This window comes from Eretmochelys imbricata, chromosome 3 (assembly GCF_965152235.1).
Source record: "Eretmochelys imbricata isolate rEreImb1 chromosome 3, rEreImb1.hap1, whole genome shotgun sequence".
Classification (NCBI taxonomy): domain Eukaryota; kingdom Metazoa; phylum Chordata; order Testudines; family Cheloniidae; genus Eretmochelys; species Eretmochelys imbricata.
In genome coordinates this window covers 100,263,844-100,283,807 of record NC_135574.1, presented here as the reverse complement: position 1 = coordinate 100,283,807, position 19,964 = coordinate 100,263,844, and positions in this window count along the sequence as shown.

Below are 19,964 nucleotides of genomic sequence, written 5' to 3'. Positions count from 1 at the left end.
GAACACTGAATCTGTTTTTCAATTCAGGCTGAAAAGTGCTTTTGGTTTCCATGCATGGTCGTCTTCTTTTAATCTTCTTCATCCTCTTTAACTTGATCTTCAATTTAGTGATACAAAGGTTATGGTCCTTGCCGACATCTGCCAATGAGCTGCAAAACTTGCTTGAAATGCAAAGTATCTATCTATTTTTTGTAATATTATTTGGGGAGTTCGTTGTCACTTTATGGATTTCTTTGAGGAAATGTTGTTCACGCAGCAAATTTCTACAAATCATTCACCATTTTGGTTCATGTCCAAACTCCTGCTGCACTTGCCCATAACTTTATCCAACCATCATTGTTTTACTTCCTACCTTTGTGTTTAAATTACTCATAGTCACCATATACAGTTTTGGGATCTTGGTTAATACATCTGGTAACAAATCATAAAAAGCATATTTTTCCTCATTTGACTTTTCAGTGGTTGGTGCATAGCATTGTATGACTCTGAGTTTGAAGACTCTAGTCTGAAAACAAATTCTAATAATTTTTTCACTTACTTATTCCCACGCAGTCAGAGCCAGTTCTGCTTCATTTGACATTAGGATTGACTCTGCCAGATTCATGTTTACCATCCACATTCCTGGAGTAGATGATGGCCTGATTTGTTTCTCTAAAGTGTGGTTTGTTCAAACTTGTTCATCTGCATTCACTGATTCCAAGGACATCAAGAAGGCATGTATCCATTTCTTTAATTACTCAAGCAGATTTAGTAGCTTCGTAGATTGTTCTCTCATTCAAAAATCTGATGATTATTGATCTGACTTTGAGCAAGGGAATTTTCAGGACATGGGCTTTCTTTATAGGTTTGACCAAGGCCTGTCATATTCTTCACATGAAGTTGATCTCTTGTTTGAACCTGCAGCATACCAGTATGAATTGTGGTGTACGTTTGTTGTATGTTTTTCTATGGTGTGGTTACCAGACCCATGCACATTCTTAGGTCCATGGCTCTTTATTCATCATTCAGAACTATCCAGATGTGGATGCTTCCCCATTTGCCACCCAGTGAACACACTTGGTAGCTTCGGATGCCAAAGCAGATAGAGCAATACAGGTTTTTAATGGTTCAATTTCTTTCCTATAATTGGTAGGAGGCCATGACTCGACACTACCCCACCCCATAACCCTAGGCTGCAGAGTGGGGCTGGAGCACATAGAGGAGCCATTGTTACCATCCTAATGAATGGCACAGAGTGGTCACCATCTGTTTGCCCTGGAGAACTCTGAAGAGATGATGTCTTCTGAAGTACAGTCTCCTCAGGTGGTTCCCCCTGGGCAGGATTGCCTCCCTGCACAGGGCTGTGTGTAAATCACATATGCTAGTTCTAATTTGTTTGGCTAAGAAGTCACATTCTTTTTACATAGGGTTTTCCATCCATTTACTCAAGAAATATGAAACCCACCATGGCTAAATAAGCATTGCTCTACTGCAAGGGGTGGGGAACCATTTTTCTATCACGGGCCATTGACCCACAGAAAAAATCAATCACAGGCCACACACACAAGTAAAAAAGCAACTTACTTTAGTTTAGTTTTGTTTTTTAGAGAGAGAAATATAAAATGTTCAACTCACCTGCCTAGTGGGGCGCGGAGACTGGGGACTTCTCCCCACAGCCGGGCGAGTTGGTACTTACAGATCTGGCCCCTCGGGGTCGGAGAGGGGAGAGGCGCCGAAATTTGCCGAGGGCCAGATCCGGCCCACGGGCCATAGGTTCCCCACCCCTGCTCTACTGGTTCAGTGAACCCATCTTCCTGTAGATACAACTAGCTCTTACTGCATTGTGGTCTGAGAAGGGGAACCACTGACTATATTACAAACACACAACCAGGCATACTTAACCATTTAATCTTTCTTTTAATGAGGATTTGTTTCTTCTCTACTGTTCACAAAACATGCACTGCACTTTCCATGGCAACTACATCATTAGACACAGATACCATCCCACGCAACAGTGTTTACTACTAGTAAGAATGTTTCCAAGAAAATTCCTTTCTGTAGCCGAGAGCCAGCAGGAAGGTGCTCGCTAATGAACACTCTTCTCACCTTGTCATGTTTGTCCCTCAATCCACAGACAGAATTCATGGAGGATGGGAAAGGTCTCAGAGGACTGGAGAAGGGCAAACATGTATGGCAACTGTCTTTAAAAAGGCGAACAAAGAGGAGCTGGAGAATTATAAACTAATTAGCCTAACTTGGATACCTGGAAAGGTACTGGAGGAAATTATTATGCAACAAATGTGTAAGCCTGTAGCAGATAGCAGGATTAGTGGAATAGCCATCATGGATTTGTCACAAACAAATCATGCACAACCAACCTAATTTCCTTCTTTGACAGAGTTACTGCCTAGTGGATGGGGGGAAGCAGTAGAAATGATATATCTTGATTTTGTAAGGCTTCTGACCCAGTCCCACATTCTCATAAGCAAACTAGGGAAATGTGGTCTAGATCAGTGGTTCCCAAACTAGGACCACCGCTTGTTCAGGGAAAGCCCCTGGCGGGCTGGGCCGGTTTGTTTACCTGCTGCGTCCGCAGGTTCAGCCAATCGCGGCTCCCACTGGCTGCGGTTCGCCACTCCAGGCCCATGGGGGCTGCAGGAAGCAGCCCAGGCCGAGGGATGTATACAAGCCGCGGCCCTAGTTTGAGAACCACGGGTCTAGATGAAATTACTATATAGTGGGTACCCACATTGGTTGAAAGACCATACGCAAAGCCCCAGACCCGCTCTTGGCCCCAGACCCACCCCCAGCTATGGCCCTAGCCTCAGCCCCCTTACCTCTGTCCACCCCCAACTCCCAGCCCCGGCTCAGGGGGCACGGTTAAGGGTAAGTTGGGGGCACAACCCTCAAAAGTTTGGGGACGACTGTCTTAATGGCTGTTATAAAGAGGACCATGATCAATGGTTCTCCATGTCCACAGAAGGTAGGACAAGAAGTAATGGACTTAATCTGCTGTAAGGGAGATTTAGGTTAGATATTAGGAAAAACTTTCTAACTGTAAGGGTAGTTAAGCTCTGGAATAGGCTTCCAAGGGATCCCTGTCATTGCAGGTTTTTAAGAACAGGTTGGACAAACACCTGTCAGAGATGATCTAGGTTTACTTGATCTTGCCTCAGCACCGGGTGCTGGACTTGATAACTTCTCAAGGTCCCTTCCAGCCCTACATTTCTATGATTCTGTACTCTTCCTTCAACATTTGATCCACTTAACAATAACATATAACACTTGATCACTGAACACCACAATTACTGTCCAAGAACAGAGCACTATATTAAAAAGAACAGGAGTACTTGTGGCATCTTAGAGACTAACGAATTTATTTGAGCATAAGCTTTCGTGGGCTACAGCCCACTTCATCGGATGCATAGAATGGAACGTATACTAAGAACTCACTCGTATTTGGCTCAATTACAGTAGAAGTGCTCAGCTTGACAGTCCATTCCGTCTCCAGAACAAGAATATAACAAACTAGCCTGAAAGGGGTATTGGCTTTAAAGAGTTCTGCTTTCTTTAGGAACAAGCAGTGCTTAATTTGTAATGAAAGAAGTGCCGGGGCTCAAGCAATTTATTTTTTTAATATTCATATCTGACGTGGCAAGTCAAGAGGTGCCGGAACTAGGAACTGCCAAGCCTGGAGGTGCCAGGGCAGAGCCCTGGGAAAGAGAGTTGGATTAATATAATATAAAAGTGCCTAAGTGACTTTCACTGAGATTTGTGCTCCTAAGTCATACAGGTGCATTTGAAAAACCCAGACTAAATTTGTGAGTAAAAGCTGTAGGACACATTCTACCCTTGATTTTTGCACCGAATGCCTGCTAACATGAACACCTGTTGGCTGAGATGCATAATTTAGGTCGTGACTGAGGTGACTGTAGTTATGAGGTGGGATGCCTTTTTCTGTCTACTGCACCTTTACATTTAAAACAACAGCCAAAAAAACAATGCCCATGGGCAGTGACAGCAGCCAACTGTTGCTTCCACCTGTCCAGAGAGACTCCTCCTGTGCTCTCTGTTGTGCAGCCTTGACTTTTGTTCTTATTGTTTTTCTTACTTTAGGATGTTGTTGGATGTTGGTAAGGGTTGTGTGTTAATCCGGGTAACATGGCCAAATTCCAGCACTGCCTCTTGCTTGCCTACAATTTCAGACAGATACAGCATTCACTTCCTAAACCAACTGTATACTGTTAATCATTGCTGTGTTCAACCCCAGAGGTAGCATGCATTACAGATGTGGCCAAAATTGTCCCTCTGTGCCCGTACACCACACAAGGGAGTCAAAACTGAATATTTATAAAGTGCTTTGAGACCCATGGATGAAAGGTGCTAGAGAAAGCACAAGTATTTATTATAATCGATATTCATACACACCTCTTCTGGACTTGAGGGCTGCTATAACACATCTAAAATAATGAGTTTTCTTTATGAGAAATTACCAACTCATAAGGTCACAGAGGTGAAAAATGAATCATGAATATATTCACTCTGAATATCATAAACTCTACTGATCCAGGCAAACACATGACAGAGAGTTTTATTTGCTTCAGAAATGAGTACTCTAATGACTTGCTCAAGTAGCTATAACAAACGTTGGTTGCTGTTGACAGCCTGAATGTAGCAGGATGCCCCAAGAACAGTGATCTTCCACTCTCCTTCGTCTCTAGTTTTCCATGAAATATCTATATGGCGGTTTCTCCTGGGAGATAAGGCTCTGAGCTCTGCTGGCGCTGCTTGTCGTTCTCCGTCTTGCTATTTGCAGTTGCACTGGCAGAGTGGCGCTCATCACCTCTTGAAAAGATGCAGCAGTGTTCGCTGTTCTCTCGATTCATTGAGCTCCTTGACCCTCTTCTTTCTAACACACGGGAAGAGGTCCTGGGAACACTGCGACAGAGACAGAATCACTCAGTGTAAACAAGAATGCAGTATAAATAATCCAGGCTGTAGCCCTAGTACTCTGGGACAAAGGCAAACCATAGTACTGAGATTGTCTTCTAGATGCCTTCCCTCCCATTTGCAATCACATACCATCCTTGTAACAATTACAGCAATGTATTACGCTCCGGAGAGCAGTGTTTATGTATTTTTAGCCATTTTCAGTGCAGTTAAGTAGATTTTCTTTTGGGGGGAAAGTTAATCGCATCCTCTTTTTTCCCATCAGTTCTGTTTCTCTCAGCCAGAACTGAGAAGAACCGGTGCCATGTGGTCAAGCAGCTCTTTAAAAATGACCTGTAGTCCCTGGACCACAGTTAGGAACTGTGGCAGTAACTTTCTAAAGGATTTTTTGTCAATTTAGTTTAACCCCAAAATTTAGGTTTTGACGCAGCATGTTTGAAAAAGAGCTAACATAAATATTTCCTCGGTTTTTAACAAGAAATCAAAAGGAAAACAGGTTTTATTTTAATTATTCCCCTGTAGTACTCTGAACTCCTAAACGCCATTGTTCTCAATGTTAGTGGATTTATAGTTTCATCAGCCAAGCTGAGTGAAACGTACAAAAACCAATATAAATGTTGAGAAGGAAATTAGATTTTCAAAATTTTCAGTTTTAATTATCTAAGGTGGTGTTAATTCTCTTAATACACAATATGATTTTTATTTTTACTATCTCTTGAAAGAATATTAATATTACTGGGGAAACACAAGAGAAACATAATGGACCCTGTAGGCATATCTTTGATTAATGCTGCTTTCAGGGTTCTAGCAACAGCTTGCTCCTATATTCATATGTAGAAAACAAGATAGCTGGACTTGTATTTAAGATAAGCATATTATCGTCCCAATCCTGAAAAAGATTATGAACCAAATCAGTGGGACTACTCTCAGTGCATAAAGTTATGTGCATATGCCTTAGTAGGATCAGGACCTATCAGTTAATTAGCCGAGACTGAGCTGTGCCAGGAAACTAAGTAACCTGTTAAATCACCAGGATATGAACTGGATAAAGATGGCCAGCAGGACAGGTAAAGCTGTGGCAGTGTAGAGAGAGGTTCAGTGAAAGAAATTACATTTGTGGCATGACCGCATCAGATGGTAAAGTAAAAGGTTTGGGGGGGAGGTAAGATGGGATGTACTTAGCGCTATTGGTCTCCCGGGTGGAATGGAAAAGAACAGCAGCAAATACTCAATACTCACAGTGATGAGCACGTAAAAGTAGATAGATGAAAGGATGAAACAGTGATCATGGGTGATTTATTTTACCCTGACTGAATGGAATAATTGCAAATGAGCAAAAAAAAGTGGTGTGTTTCTCTAGGGAGATTCTCTATTAAACTACCAAGAGCAGCATTTGTTTTGAATGGAATCTGACTCGGAAGGCAGAAAACCCTATTCTCTGCAGGCCAAAGATTGGGAAAGGAGTGCACAATAAATCGGAGACACTTCCCAACTCCACAAAACGTACTCTGGGAAAGGAGGGGGCATAGCAGGGCCCCCCAAAATGCCATTGCATGGGTGCCTTCCAAATCAATATGCTCTTTTGCTCTAGCCAGAGATGGGAGAGGTTTCTCCAAGGAGCAGGCAAGAGCTCTAAAAATACAGAGCATGCATCTGTTAGGGGAACTGTACTAAATGTACTCTGAAGGTTACAACTGTGAATTTACAATAAAAACTAAAGCCAACTGAAAAACAATCCAGTTGTGTCATTATATACTGTATCATAATGAACTTGTGTTCCATCTCTCCTGGCTGGAATTAGAACAGCTCAGCTACAGATCATAGGTCTTATATTGCCAACAAATAATTGAATCTTGTTTAGCTCAGTTAACAGGGGTCTGCTTTTGGAGCAGGTTGTCACACTGTCCATTTGAAGTCTAGAAGGCCAAGGAATGCTGTAGAGTGACCCACATAAAGTCTTAGGTGGCTACATTTGTTAGCATATATGACAGATTTTCTTAGAGTGTGTTGCACTAATGAATGGCCTGTTGAGATAAATTGGTATTAATGTCATGCAATGAATGGTGAAACTGAGGCAGAGACGCTAAATGATTTGCTCAGAGTAATGCAGTTTCAGTGCCAGGTAGAACTCCATTTCAGGTTCTCAGTCCTATGTTAAACAAAGTACTTTATACAAGAAATTTTTTCTTTAAATGCCACTCAGAAGAATTGACATAAAATAGCCCTCATGCCCCAAAGCCATACTAAGGGATTTTGTAAAATAGAATCTGTCAAAAGGAAATGCACCTTTCTTGAAAAGTGGGGAGGAAAAAGCAAAAATCAATAAAGAATGAAATAAACTGTTACACAGTTAGATAGCCGGAGAGGGAGAGGAATTATTTAAGCTCAGTACCAATGTGAACACAAGAACAAATGGATATAAACTGGCCATTGGGAAGTTTAGACTTGAAATTAGACAAAGGTTTCTAACCATCAGAGGAGTGAAGTTGTGGGGAAGCAGTGGGGGCAAAAGACCTATCTGGCTTCAAGATTAAACTTGATAAGTTTATGGAGGAGATGGTATGATGGGATAACATGATTTTGGCAATTAATTGATCTTTAAATATTCCTGGTAAATAGGCCCAATGGCCTGTGATGGGATGTTAGATGGGGTGGGATCTGAGTTACTACAGAGAATTCTTTCCTGGGTATCTGGCTGGTGAATCTTGCCCATATGCTCAGGGTTCAGCTGATCGCCATATTTGGGGTCAGGAAGGAATTTTCCTCCAGGGCAGATTGGAAGAGGCCCTGGGGTTTTTTTGCCTTCCTCTGTCGCATGGGGCACGGGTCACTTGCTGGAGGATTCTCTGCACCTTGAAGTCTTTAAACCATGATTTGAGGACTTCAATAGCTCAGACATAGGTGAGAGGTTTATTGCAGGAGTGGGTGGGTGAGATTCTGTGGCCTGCGTTGTGCAGGAGGTCAGACTAGATGATCAAAATGGTCCCTTCTGACCTTAATAGCAATGAGTCTATGCGCCTCTGGTATTACAAATGAGGCCAGAGCCTAATTGTTTACATTTAAAATTAGACTCACCAGGTTAGGAGACAATAAGCATACAGATTTAAAACACAGGTTTGTTTCTGAAAGGTTAGGAGTTCTTAAAATACATGAAGCTTCCTTGACCAGATAAACCTGTGTAGGGTTCTGGTGTTTTGTTTTCAATTGATTTTTTGGTTGTTTGTTTTTGAACAGCACTATTGCAAGGAAAGAGACTGGATAAAAAAAATCAGGGGGTGAACAAGTCTGAAAGAAACAAAAATCCTCTGCCTCGGACTTTCATGCAAAACTAACTGTGGTGAAACCAACATTCTAGGAGTTTCTCAAAATTCTTTTTATTTCCATTGTTTTTCATGTTTACCCTCTTCTGCCCTTTGTACATTCTGTTGGGACTGAAAGTGGAGGGAGGATTCCTGTGTGAGGCTGTTTATAGTATTTCCAACCCATATGTTAAAGCTGTTCTCATCAGAGTTCCAGCCCGCTTTTGCAAGCCCAAAGAGGTTCTGACACTTAAATAATTTTCAGATTTAAAATTGCACTGTTGGTTCTTTATCTTATAAAAACCACCCAGGGTTACTCCTTGTTCATGGTAGTTGTGATGTCTGTATCTATGAAACTAGTATGGAGCCTCTTGTTTTCTGTGTACTATACCTTTATATCTTAAGCATTCTCCCTATGTTCAGAAGGGTTCTTTGCATTATAGGTCTGATCCTGCACCATTGAAATCAATGGGAGCTTTGCCATTGACTATAATGGGTGCAGGATCAATCCCTAGGGGTGAATTTGATCCCTCGTATATAAAGTTTACAGAAATCCTGAACAATTAGTCCATAAATCATTCCTTGTGAGGCATTAATAACTTACAGACAGAAGATGTGGAATCTCTCAAGAGATAATCAATCTAATATTAACAAAGCTCAATGTTTCTTCTGAATTAGCAATACTACAGTAATACCATAATTAAGTTTGAGATCTTTGCAACTAACACATCAAGTTTAAACAGGAATGTACATATCTGTTGCCTGAAAAATGGAACAGAAGTCCAGATGGCACAAAATGATCTACACAGACAGGAAATTATAGGCAACTTTTCTTTTTGAGAACTAGGAAAAGATCCCAGATGACAGAATGCTAACTTTGCACAATAACTCCATAAATGTGTAGAATTTCTTTCCTTTTGCTTCAGTCCTACATCTTACTTTTTGGCTTTTATTTCTCATCCCTTTCAAACTGTATATATCAAAAACAATAAAACCTCTCAAATCAAAATCCCTCTACAACTTGCGGAATCTGTCTATGTACAACTAAAAAATTCTGGTTGGTTTTATGAAATTGTTGTATCATTGAATGCCTCAGCATGTGGGTCATTCAACCATGGGTTAACAGGATCCCTGACATGTATTGCACCTCTCCCTCCCAACCACTACTCCTTTCCAGTTTGGAAGAAGCTGCAGAGCAAATGAAGGAAGTTCTTCACCTTAATGACTGGGCTCTGGCTGAACAATGGGTATGCCAAGGAGGGTACTGAGCTGGGAAAACCAGTTCCACTGACATGGTCTGAAGGAAGCTGGTGGCTGAAGAGTGGAAAATCCACACACACAAGTAAACAAAGCAGCCAGGTGATAGCGTTCATCTTTGAAGACTCAGAGGGACTCAAACAAAGGAAGCTTGGGCAGGAGAGAGGGACAGAGAGGCATGCTTTCATAGTAGAGGGATTATTTTTAACTGTGGACAAGCTGAAGGAGGAAGCTGGCTGAAGAAAGGCTCCATGATTTGGAGGAGAAGCCATGTGCAAGAGTGGGGATCCTGGATTCCGTAAGGGACTCTGGGGTAGGACCAAAAAATACTCAAAAGGAGTGAGGCAACTGAGGCAGGGAGATCAGCATAGGTGTGCTGTTGTTTTGTCTAGATCTGTATGTTTCTTATACTGTCTAGAGTAAAGAGTGATTGGCTTTGGAACCTTTTGCAAAGTCTGTGTGTTATGTGCTTCAATTCTCACATGTCCCTGGACAGGTAAACTGTAACCAAGAGCCCCTTCAAGGGGGAAGCTCTGGGAAAGTGTCTTTTTCAAGCTACAGGGGAGTCTGTGGGGATCAGTGCTGGTCTTGGGAGCCAAGGGCTGTGATATAGAGCTTTGGGAGAACTTCACTCTCCCACAATAATATATTATCCAAAGGAACAGAGAAGCTCGTTCTCATTGGTCTTTGCAGAGATTTATGGCCCAACTTAGAATAAATGTTACAGAGCACAGAATGCCCTACACTACACATTCAAAATGTACCTTAACAGTAACTGAGGTTGTGTGTCTGTAACTTCTCACAATGCAAATTTACCTCTGCAGAGTTGCTGTCTTTAAATGTAATTTTGACAAAGGATCTGGTTGAAATATCTCTTGAACTATGGCAAGATACCAATCCTACAATGTGGTATTGCTTACCTCTGAAATCTCTTACAGAAATACAGCAAAAGCCCTTCAGCTTCTGTGAAGTCATGCCCATCACACCATGGGCAATGTAAAGTTCTATCCAATTCCTCTGGGGAGCAAAAACCCTATCCTAAGTATAGTTATGGCCCCCAAAATGGAAAAGTACCAAACAATCCAAGAGGTCTGCTAGCGACTTGGCTATTATTGTTCAGGTACTAGGGTGCTGGGCATCAATATAATACCCTTAGATATAGATATTAAAAGTCTTTAAGTTAACTTCAGTGGGAGTGTATCTGGCTCTAGATGAAATTGTTATACTATACACAGTTCCTGCAGTTATTCATATGGAATCATAACAATATCCGCTGTCTCTTGCACTGACTTCTCCTTCCTCAAAGAATTGTCAATTCTTCAATATGATTTGCTTCCAAAGATTTCATGGCAATGAACTGTAGGCAAGAACTGATCACTAAATCTTTACAACTTCCCCCAGCCACTGAGGAAATACCACTTCATATTTGATCTGGATAATTGGGTATTATGGAAACATGCAGGATGTTCCTTTAGAGGTCTGGATGTTTCAGACGTGTTGTGACAGCTGTTCAGAAGCTTTTCTTTGGGCAGAGATAAGCACAGTACCTCTTAATTGCATAGTAATTACTGGAAATGCCGAAAGACATTGTTATGAAAAACCCACCAACCGTTTGCTTTCGCATCTGAGCAGCATGGAAACTGGCAGTGTAAGATGAGAAGCTGTATTTACTATGCAAAATGGGAATTTTTTCCAAGTCAAGATGATTATGTTGATGACAGCAGGAGGTGAGTGCCTTGCACTGGAGCGTGTAATGTTCATCACAGTATCTTCATGCAGATTTTCTGCATGAAAGGGAAAAAGAAGGGAGCTAAATTGGTTGTTTCACCCTTAAGGTCTGATCCAATATTTACTGAAATCAGTGGAAAGACACCCATTGAGTTCAATGGGATTTGGATCAGGACTTAAATCCCTTCAACACAGTTTCCACTGCCACTTGTCCACCACCTCCACGCATTGTGTGAACTATTGTTAGAGCTGCCTGGAATGAGCAATTGAATGAAAATGGTAATACACCTTCCTGGTGAGGCTTAGTTTTGGGGCATGCCTGAAATTTATGAAGCAGGGCTAAGGCAATGAGAATTTGAACTTAACACCTTCCACTCTTCCCACTTTCATTTCGTAGGCTTGTAAGTGAAACCTGTTATATAGGTTTTGCACAACTCTGCTTCATTAACTTCATGAGCTCGGCATTTTTTAATCAGTCTCCTTTTAACTTTATGTATTTCAAAGCATCTAATTCCATTCCACTCAGGAGCAGAGAGGTGCAAAGGTGTTTTTCGTTGTATGCTAGAGTTTCCAAAACTTCTGAAAGCTGAGCCTCGTTCAGGAAAAAGAAATCAACCAGGTCCCTGTAACTCAGCCATGTGTTAGAGCAGTGGTTTTCAACATGTGGACAGTGGATCCCTTGGGGTCCACAGACAATGCCTAAGATTTCCAAAGGTGTCCACACCTTCATTCAAAATTTTTTAGGGGTCCACAAATGAAAAAAGGCTGAAAACCACTGTGTTAGAGGCCTACTCATGTTAATGTAGACATCTTTTGTACCCACCCTGCTAGCCCTTTGTTGAGAAATGCTGGTGAAAATATTCATAATGTGACGCTGCTTTACCTTTTTGCTTACTCTGAGCAGCAAAGTACTTCAAATGTCAAAATCAACAATATCATCGTGGGCTTCTGAACTAGCACTTGTTGAAATCAGTGAGGAAATTCACTCTTCAGAGCTATTATGTCTGGCTAGCTGCAAACCCAGGCAGACGTTGCTGCATTGGTTACACTCAAGGCTCATTTTGAAGATTGTCTTCACGAGTTGTAACAGCTAGAGACTTTGTTTTTTGACTGAAAGCAGAGACCCTGAAGAGGTCTGTTTGTGCTCCCTAGCTGGCCCCTCATCCCTCAGGTTTGGGAAACACTGTTAGAAGAGATCGCTTTTCAACTCTGATCCAAATACGTTCAAAGAGTAGAATCATTTCTGGAGCCAGCAGAATCTGCTTCTGTGCAAAACTATCACGCCGCCAGGCTTGTAGCCCTCCTAATGGCATAGCAGGTCAGATCTGTAAATGTAACGCACTTGTGCTTGGAAACTGGGTGCAGTTTAGCACCGAGTGAGAGGTTTTTCACCATGTGCATCGTTATTTGTATTCTGCTGAATGGACATACAATAGAACCTCAGAGTTAGGAAACCTTGGGAATGGAGGTTGTTCATAACTCTGAAATGTTCATAACTCTGGAAAAAAAAACCTTATGGTGGTTCTTTCAAAGGTTTACAGCTGAACATTGACTTAAGACAGCTTTGAAACTTTACTATGCAGAAGAAAAATGCTGCTTTTAACCATCTTAATTTAAATGAAACAAGTACAGAAATTTTCCTTACCTTCTCAAATCTTTTCTTAAACTTTCTCTTTTATTTAGTAGTTTACATTTAACACAGTACTGTATTTGCCTTTTTGTCTCTGCTGCCGCCCGATTGCATACATCCAGTTCCAAATGAGATGTGTGGTTTACTGGTCAGTTTGTAACTCCGATGCTCGTAACTCTGAGGTTCTATAGTATCAGAAAAGCATTACATATTCCAAACATCTGATGGAATTAAATGCCATGATGCTCCTCAAATGCATAATTAGAGACAATAAAGAAACTAGAGAAGGAAAAACCCTATTAGGTGACCCAGTCCTCTCCCCATCAGTGTACAACTTTACCATAGAATAGATCTTTCTATGCTGACAGTACAGCCACTATTGCACAGTTCATGTGCTTCTGTAGAGCTGTCCTCTAGGATTGTGAGGAATAATCAAAGAAAAACAAGGACAGAACAGGCATCTTTAATCCTGGCCTTTGTAAGGGTCAGGGGACTTGCAACCAGCCAGTCCTATTCAATTTATCAGACCCATGTTAGAAGGGATCAGATGCTCCCTATAGAGGGCTGAAACGCCTCAGTTGAAGGAACTGTAGAAGGTTGGCTCCTGTGACTAGCTCTGGTGTGAAGGCAGGAGTGAAAGGCTTCTGGAAGCCTGCATTGATTGTGAGTTTGTTACGTTTTGCAAGTTCTATTTGAATGTGCCCTGGAAGAAAGGCCTGAAAGATCTGGTGTGGCAGAAAGTCCCTTATGGGCTGAAACAGACCAGCACCTCACAAGGAGGACCAAAAGATCAGGAGAACAGAGCCTGCCCAGAATGTTATGGGAATTCCTGGCCATTCCAGGAATCCAGGCTTGAACTCCCCAGGTTAGCAGGGAGTAAAAACACTTTGGAAGCTACATGCTTAGTCCCTGAAGATAGCTGACAACAGCTTTGATGGTGTTGGGCATAAAAGCCATTTCGGGTAGTAGGTGTGATAGAGGTGGCAGGGACATCAGGGTCCTGTAGTCTTCTCCTTTATTCTTTTTTCCATTCCAAAAAGAGTGAAAGAATCCCTTCAGTGGAGTGGCACTTGCCCATGCTATAAGACCCTTTGTATCTACTGAACATTTGTAGACACACTTCCAATTTGAGGAAGAAATAGATCAAGTGCAAATACTTAATTCTGAACTGGGCCAAACAATGGGGGGAGGGGAGGGGAATAATTCCTTCTCCCAGTGGTGAGAGAGACCTTGCTGGAGCACGAAAATCCCTCCAGGATACGAAAGCATGAGCTGTGCTTCTTATCACCACCAGTAGGTTGTACTGAATGTATGTGCTCCATAATTAGATTGTAGCTTGGTGGGTCAATGCTTTTCCAGTAAGTGATAAAATGTGTAACAGCAGCATTTCAAAGCCTATGGGCTAACTGTAATATAATCAGCGTCTTTCACAGAGCAGCTGAATTTAAAGCTTAAGCAGTTGAGTATTTTTAAAACAAAAATTTAGATCCTGTTTCTGAATAATGGAGATTGTGAGTTTTACCCATTCCCTCAGTTCTGAAGTATTAACATGGCTGCACTGTATTCAGCTTATCTATGTATTTGAAAGGAATGCAAGCCAGTTCATTTTGTCTCCGCTTGTCTTAATTCTTGCATAATGGAATATCAGAGTTGTGTATCTTTCAAGGATATGTTGTCATATCCTTGTCTGTGGCAATGCTCACGCCATCCCAAAATTAGAATGAAAAATTAAAGTTCTTTGGGCTTTAATTATTTTTGCTATTGAACCTCCAGGTCTGTTTTGAGGTAATAGAACAATAAGAACTTTCCTTTAAAAAGGTCTCTCCTGAGATAATAGAGGAAGCCTAATCTCTTGCCGCCATGAATCTATCTTAGTCTAGATGTTCTGCCCAATGCACTGTGCTGGATCGTCTAGTCTGACTGAAATGCCTTTGGCATGAAAGGATGGGAGGGTGGGGAGAAGAGGTGGCTACATGCAAGGGTGTAGACAACTTTTTTTTTTTTTAGTTGGGGGCTATAGTTAATTAACAGCATAGTTGATGAGTATCACATTAATGAGCAGTATTACACCATGACTAAAATTGTCTACTTTTAATAAAAGTGAGATAAACAAGTTTCTCTTCCAAACCCAGGGTTTCTTTAGTCATGCAATCCTTACATTGCTGGTGGGTACATGGCTTAAGATCCCAGTTGTCCAGGACCATGTTCTCCTATTTTTGTTGCTGCCTGTTCCAGGGGATAGCGGGGATGGTTTGGCCCAGGGTACAACTTAGAGCATCCTTATGGCTCTTATAGTTTGCCCTTGAGTGCCTGTGTCCCCTTGGGGCTGTTTCAGCTGAGGGGTTTTCAGAGTGCAGTGGTACAAGTAGTAGCTAATGTGTAACAGTGAAGCTATTTAACAGTTTATTGAGGAGAAAGAGTTGTTGAGTGGTTATAGCTGAGGAATGGGAGTCGGGAGAGTTGGGGTGAAATCTGGCTCTAATGAAGTCAATGGCAAAGCTTTCATTAATTTCAGTGGAGCCAGAATTTCACCCTTGGTTTCTATTCCTGATGCTGCCACTGATTTTCTGGGTAATCTCTCTGGCAAGTGAATGACTTACACGCAACGCCTCTTCTTATCTGTGAATAGAGGAACAAACCCAGGGCCACCTTGAATCACCTGGTTGTCACAATGCTGCTCGTCAAGGCCTCTTGGAACTTCACTGTAACTGGGTGGCTAAAAACTAAGATCTTCCTCCTCCAAAAGTCCTGGCTTCTGCCACTTGAGCTACAGGAGCATTTCTGTGACACAGCTGAACTGTTCTGATCCCATCCAGCAATAAAACAATACTACCCAGTTTACCGCAATACTTGATCCACCTTTGTTAAAGCACTTTGAGATCTTTGGGCAAATGTTGCGACAAAATGTGAAGGATTGTTATACACTGTATACCCTTCTATACTGGGCTTTGCATCTCTGGGTCTGCTCTTTAGGTCTGGGTTAGTACCAAACAAAAATATATACGGACGACAAAATCATCCCATAAGCATTTTGCAGGACTTCTGCTTCCCTCAACATATTGTGTGATGTTTGGAATTACTATTTTTGCTTTGGTAATCAGAGTGGAACACAAGGGGGAAGTTTAGTTTCAGGTAATTTGCTTATTCAAATAACCTTCAGTTTGTTACAGTAGTACAGATGGTCATGTGGTAGATTGTCTTTTCCCTGTCTTCATGACTGAATCTTTTTAACAGGCAAACAGTGAAACGTAAACATCAGGTAAGTTCCCAGTGCTAATCAAATGTCAAGACACTTGAACACTTTTAATAGCAACAGTCAGATGAATATTCATTAATGATGATTTGACTCTATGAATAGCAGCAACTATAATTTGAGTCATTTATTTGCTAATATATTCACAAATCTATCTTTTCATTATCTGATTAGCTTTACCCTCGAGACTCAAGATGAGATTTTCAAAAGCACTTATCATTGGCCTAACTCTAACTCCCACTGGCTTCAATGGGTGCAGAGTTAAGCCAATACTGAGTGCTTTCAAAACCCCACGCTTGATGTGATCCTAAAGCAGCCTGATTCAATATAACAGGTTAGTTTTCTTTCATATAATGCTGCAGTCCTGCCTAAAGAGGATTATCTCATAAATATTTATTGAAACAAAAATTAACCTCTCACAACTGTTAAACCTGATACAGTTAAGTGTAAACCATAATACTATATAATCTTTTACAGAAAGCAAGTGAATAGCTTTCCTAACACCTTCGAGATTCTACCTGTATTTCTGTTCTCTCACTACTTAAATGGGAGGAAGCTGGGCACAGAGGGCTGATCGTTGAGAGGTCCTGGAGCTTGTTTCCAACGCCCTTGATCCGGAACAATTGTGATCTTTTATTTTTCTCTTTATTAAAGCAGTTGAGGAGGGGAAAGGCTGATATAGGTATATTTATGGGACCGTGGTTTGTGCATTGGCCTGCTAAACCCAGGGTTGTGAGTTCAATCCTTGAGGGGGCCATTTAGGGATCTGGGGCAAAAATCTGTTGGCTGATTAAATTGGGGATTGGTCCTGCTTTGAGCAGGGGGTTGGACTAGATGATCTCCTGAAGTCCCTTCCAACCCTAATATTCTATGATCATGGCACACACAGACCATAGTGTAGTTCATAAATACATACATGGAAGGGATCCTTACTGTTACAAATAAGTGATGTAAAATGGATTACAAACCTTTTGTGTTAGGTAGTGGCTTCAATTTATGGAATATGTGCCCAAAGCACAAGCTGGACATCCACGGTTACATATTACAAATTAGAAGAACTATATGTTGTATAATGCCTAGCACAATGGGGCCCCAATCTCATCTGTGGTCTCTAGGCGCCAACCAGAAGGCGTGGTTCCATGGCACGGTGTTATGCAGGTCAGACTAAATTATCATAATGGTTCCTTCTGGCTTTAACATCTATGAATCTGTAATACGAATAATAATAAAATAAAAATATTTGCATTGGTGCTAGCCCAGCTAAAGACTGACTATCCTCCTCTCCCTTCCCCTTCTCCCTTTAGTAACTGTCTGATGGTACAGTTTAATAACGGGAATATTTTGTGCACTTAATAATAATTTTTTCCTATGGTTTGACATATTTTTCCTTTACAAAGCCTTAACTAGTCAGTAACATTTCAAATATCAGTCTGATCAATTTTGAAGTTTCTATGTTCCGGGGGAGGCTAGGGTGCAATGCCATGGAGTGCATAGTCAGGACTGTGCTATGTTGGCTTGGCTAGCATTTTTATTTTGAAACTAATCTTGCATAAACAAGTGAAAACAAAGAATACAGAAAGTCAATAATGAAAAACAGATGGACACAAATAATAACATGGTACAATGTGGCTTATGGTTGCTGATTCTAAAACAGACTCTGCAAGGCAACTTCTATAAAATACAAGTAAATCTGCTTTCAAAAATGTGGCAACTGGGAAAGAAAAATCATGCAATTAAGAGATGAAGGCAGATCACACAGTGTGATCACACATAAGCCCCTATATGTTTTCCAGTTTTGTCACATATTCCTTGAATGTAATTTGTGACCAATCATTCCTGTAGGAAGAGTCACAGATTTCCATCTCCTCTGTGGCTTTGTCTAGAATAGAAAAATGAGGTATGATGCAAAAATGTTAGTCTATGTCTACGCTAGGTGCTAAGTGATATTATCAAACCATATTAGTTAATATACATTAGCTACCATGTTTTCTAAACACCTCATTTTCCACATCTTAGATAGGGCCTGTCTGACTCTCCAATATTATTAGGTAACATGAATTCATCAACACACAAGTTAAGCGATACACGCTTGATAGTAACTGACAAGCTCTCCTCTCAGTACTGGTCTAAACTAGATCTCTCTGGTGTTCTGAGTGCATCTACCACTACCATTGGAAATTAGAAGCAGGCAGTAGTATCTCCCATCAATGTAAACAAACTTGTTTGTCTTAGCGATTGGCAGAATAAGAAGTAGGACTGAGTGGACTTGTAGGATCTAAAGTTTTACACTGTTTTGTTTGAGTGCAGTTATGTAACAAAAAAATCTGCATTTGTAAGTTACGATAAAAGTTCTGCATTTGTAAGTTCACGATAAAAAGATTGCACTACAGTACTTGTATGAGATGAACTGAAAAATACTATTTCTTCGGTTTATTGTTTTACAGTGCAAATATTTGTAATAAAAAGTAATATAAAGTGAGTACTGTGCACTTTGTATTCTGTGTTGTAACTTAAATCAATATAGAAAATGTAGAAAAACATCCAGAAATATTTAATAAATTTCAATTGGTATTCTATTGTTATAAGTGCGATTGATATTTTTGAGTTAATCGCGTGAGTTACTGCGATTAATTGACAGCCCTATGAGTTATACTCGCAAAACACTGCTTTTAACGGTATAGCTTGTTTCACTCGGGAGAGCTGGAATAGTCTGTGCTGGCGAAAGTGCATCTCTTTACTTGTGTCAGCCGCACCAACCCTAGCAGCGCTTTTGCCAGTAGAGTCTGCTGGCACAGCTATACTGGCAAAGTGCTCCGAATGTAGACGTGGCTTTATTTTGATCTTTGCCCTCCTACCTCCTCACTATCTTTTAGGAAACCTTCTTCCTTGGCTCCTTCTTCATTTATTCGTATGCTGGTTTGGCTGTGCTGTATGACTTTCCTTCACTAATAACCATTTTGCTAAAAGTGTTTGCATTCTAGTGGTGAGCTGTGGCACACTTTATTTTAAAGTATATTCTAATAATGGGGGCAGTTTGTTAATTTCTCAAATCTTCAGGTTTGCCTGGCCATTCTGGCAGCCTTTGTTGTGGACCTGTCCTAGTAGCTTACACAGATATGTTGCTCACCTCCATTAGCTAGAAAAAAAATGAGCATTTTATTACCCCGGGCCATCATTTTTGAGTTACACTTTTTCCTTTATTTTATGGCATGCAGTAATGTAACTAGCAACTTGATGTCACTGTGATTAAATTCAATTATACATAACTATCAGTTTATGAAACTTCAGATTTCAATTTTGTTTGAATTTTACAAGGACTGACGTAAGCATAGTTACCCACATCCAGAAAATGGAACTTATGTCCTCCAGTAACGTGTAATATCCACATTTTACCTTAACATTTTTTTGCTAATTGCTATTACTTAGGAATGGCATGGCAGGTATATCACTCTTTGTTTTCCAATTAATTGTTCTAATTGTTGCTTGCTCATGAATGTGTTTTATTTCTCAGCCCAGCAGTCTCTCGGGGCTGGTTTTCATTGAAGACAAATGTTCTCGTCAAAGACATAAGAATATAGATGGGGAGATGAGTACACACTAAGAACTTTGCTGTTTGGAAATTGTATTGATCAAAGGAATGATGAAGTAAACTACATTTATGCATTAATGCATTATCACTTCCAGAGCTTGATATGTCACCTTTTCCTGCAAGAACCATATGACTTCTTGTTGCTTTTCCCACATGGTCAATAACTTTGCATAAAACATTACAGTTACTCAAATCAAAGAATCCACACAATTTCTATTGAACATCATAGTCTGGGACTAGGCAATTACTTTTAAGGCACATTAAAACCTTTACCTACTA